This window comes from Pinus tabuliformis, chromosome 1_2 (assembly GCF_031772625.1).
Source record: "Pinus tabuliformis cultivar Carrire ecotype Pingquan chromosome 1_2, CPIR1, whole genome shotgun sequence".
Lineage (NCBI taxonomy): Eukaryota > Viridiplantae > Streptophyta > Pinopsida > Pinales > Pinaceae > Pinus > Pinus tabuliformis.
Window position 1 is genome coordinate 422,719,692 of NC_142298.1, and position 3,722 is coordinate 422,723,413.

The following is a 3,722-nucleotide window of genomic DNA, read 5'->3' on the forward strand; positions in this document are numbered from 1 at the left end:
TAATGCTTACATAATAAAAGTAGGTATGTTTATACAAATCACATTTGTTAAAATATCAAGTGATTATTAAGCTATGGAACTCAATGACTAACCAATACAATAAGAACATGCATTACGTATATATAAGTCTTCTTGTCATTGGTTGTGTTAGGGACACAACATGCCCTTCCTTCTTAAATAAGCTCAAAGCATGAGGAAGAAGGATACAAAATTGTGATTGCTAGCCAGAGCCATTCTCCTATAGTTGAACCACTTACTTGAATCATTACTAATAATTATTGAGCATTGAATTAGATCGTATGGCTTGTTAATGATGTTATTATTATGTTGATCTTCCTGGTGCTCTTATATTAAATACAAATGTATAGTGACAATTTCCCTTCATTTCATGAGATGAAACTCTTAGCCTAAGTGAGACATCTTGATTTGGTCGTGTGAGTAAAGACATTGGTCATTAAAGTTTTAAGTTCAAGTCCTCCCTCAACGGCTCATTTCATACGGTGTATTCTTTATCAAGTTTAATGACTATATCTTATTGTAAGTCCCCTTCATAAGAAGTTATGATTCCGGAGCAAGAAATCATGGGAACAAACTCTAGGAGATTATGCTCACCTCTTCTAAATTCATTAGACATGTGAAGATAAAATGAAAATAGTTATCTTCACACAATTGGAGGATCTCTTCGTACCAATATTCACAAGCGTATTCCATATCTAACCATGATAGTATCTTGTTACAATATTTACTGTGTATAGCAAGTACTATAAGGAATCCATCACTTACATTTGGAAATATTTTCATTGCTTCTCTCAAATAGGACATTTTGTACAAAAATACACGGGCAGTGGTACCGTTCTCGCTATGCCTACATGGTGCTGGACATAATGTGGATTCAGTGCATACCTTGCACCAAGTGCTATGGTCAGATTGATCCCTTATTCAACCCTGCAGCCTCGTCGAGATACAGAAAACTTCCCTGTGCAAGAAACTGGACGTTAGTGGTTGCAGAAATAACAGGTATTGTAAATATCAGGTCTCCTATGGAGATGGGTCTTTCACAGTGGGCGATTTTGCCAAAGAGACTCTCACAATCAGAGGGAAAGTGATCAGAAGAGTGGCTCTGGGCTGTGGCCATGACAATGAAGGGCTCTTTGTTGGAGCTCCAGGGCTTCTGGGTTTGGGCCGAAGGACATTCTCGTTTCCATCTCAGACGGGCACAATTCAGCAAATGATTTTTTACTGTTTACTCTACAGGATCGTGTCTGGAACCTCTAGTTCCCTAATTTTTGGTGCAGCTGCAGTACCCAAATCTGCAATTTTTACACCGCTCCTGATCAAACCAAAGCTCGATACTTTCTAGTATGTTGAGCTGGTGGGAGTAAGCTTCGGTGGGAGGAGGCTTACCTCCATTCATGCCTCTGTTTAGGATGGATGCTACTGGCAATAGCGGAGTTATCATCGATTCTGGAACCTCTGTGGCTCGTTTGGTTGAGTCTGCTTACACTGCAACGAGGTAGGCTTTCAGGGCAGGGACTGGTAACCTGAAATCTGCAGGTGGGTTTTCTCTGTTTGATACCTGCTATGATAGGGTTGACAACTGTGAAAGTTCCCACCGTGGTCTTTCATTATTGCCGAGCCGATGTCTCTCTGCCTGCTACTAATTATCTTATTCCCGTGGATAGTTCTGCCATTTTCTGTTTTGCCTTTGCTGGAAAGACTGGTGGGCTCTCCATTATTGGCAACATCCAGGAGCAAGGGTACCGTGTAGTGTTTGACAGTCTGACAAATCTTGTAGGATTTAAAGCTGGTTCATGGCTGGCCTAGGAGAGCTCTGTTTATTTGATTTTGAATTTTACTTGTATGGTCTGCCTAACTTAAATCTTCTCATATACCGCCCCCTGCTATTGTTCTTCCTAAGATTGAAAATGTATTTGGGTATATGTTCATACATTGTCCAAATATATGGAATCTCCATGCCTATTTTTTTTAATCTGAAGGTTGTAATGTTTTTATATGAATATGAATCAAACTATTCTGCTTGAGTTTTGTCATTCCAAAATTGTGATCGTCCTGCACAAAAGCACAGGCCGACCATCCGACGTTAGTTTCCAATACGGTGAAGGTGGAAGAGAAAGGACGGACCGAAATCAAATATATCCTTTGAAATTGGGTTTATACAGCTATATTTGTTTGTACCTTATATCTCCTTATATGTAATTTTAATCCGATTGAATTTTGAATGCAGTAATGGGCATTTGCAGTTATCTTTCTGATAAATTTTAATGCATTTTTCAATATTGATGTAGGCAAGTTTCGTGAGAGGGAGTTATTTGTTAAGATGGGAAATTTTTATTTGACATTTTTTCCTCCATTGCTTGACTAGGAAGTTTACATACTTAACAGTTACATTAAGAACGAAGGAAACTAATTAATCTTAATTAAATTAAATTTATATATTAATGTCAAAGTTGGTAATATAATTAATAAAAAATATAATGGGAAATAGCAAAGAAGAGAATTAATGGAAGCATGCATGAAAGGAAATGAGATGGAATAATGAAAAATTTAAAGAAACTAGAAGGGAATGATGAAAAAATTGAAGAGGTTTCTTTTTGAAATGAGATATGTTTGGGATAAACATCTTTAATATTTAATGCATTAAGAAATTTATATAATTTGGTATAGGTTAGTTTAGAATATTGGTCCTCATTAAATTGTTAATTAAGATTAAATATTTTATGATAGAAATAATAAAAAAATAAAAAAATAAAAGTATTTTTATCTAGATATGTTTTGGAGAAGCATTTTTAAAATTCAAAGTTATAAGAAATGCATATCATTTGGTGTTATGTTGGTTTAGCCTTTGATGTTGTTGATAAAGATAAAAAATCTCCATAATAAAAGAAGGTTTATTGTTAAAAGTCATGAATATTTAGAAAATTTTATATAATCTTAAAAACAAAACAATTATCTTTTAATTTCATAGTAAGAAAAATGGAAAATAAATTTTAACATTACTATTTTATTTGAAATATTTCTTATTAAAAATGTGAAAAAAGGAAAAATCAAATAAATCTTTCAAAAAAACAAAACAATCTTTCTTAAACTTCTCCAAAAATTGGAAAACATTTTTTTATATTATGATGATTTTCCTTGACTTATGAAAGAAAATTAGTTAAGTGCATGCAATCTAGTTTTAATCACTCTTTAAAATAATCAAAGGAGGCAACCACTGTGAGCAAATAAAGGGAGTGTTAAAATTGAAGAGTTTTCTCACTTTTATTTTGAATCAAACCTTTGTTATCTTTGATCTATCTCTTTACAAAAATTCAACATGCAATTAGACATCCATAAATTTAGCCAAAAATTGTGACAAGCTGAGCTATTTTATTATCAAAGAGGAGTGTACAATATATGTATGAAATATGTGCACCTGGGCTTGCTAAAGCAAGCTAGACAAACCCCAGGTGAGAAAATGTGCTGCCCAAATGCTGGAAAGTGCTTCCTCTTCAAAGTTTCCACTGGCCCTGGAAATCTACTACTGCTGGCTGGAAAGGGACCGTTGTTTGACCCTCTAGAGTGCTCAGAAAATTCTGTAAAATTAACCTTGGGCTCTCCTCACCAAATTAACCTTGAGTTCCTCCTTTAGCTGGGTAATTCACACTATTTGAGAATCTGCTGCCAAATCCCTCCAAAATAGTTGAGAAAACCCTTCAATAATT

At 34.8% G+C, this 3,722-nt stretch overlaps 1 pseudogene; it reads left to right on the forward strand.

Annotated features, from left to right (window-relative positions):
- Positions 1-821: 821 nt before the first annotated feature.
- Positions 822-2,051, forward strand: LOC149206151 (aspartyl protease family protein 2-like; annotated as a pseudogene).
- The last annotated feature ends 1,671 nt before the right edge of the window (positions 2,052-3,722 follow it).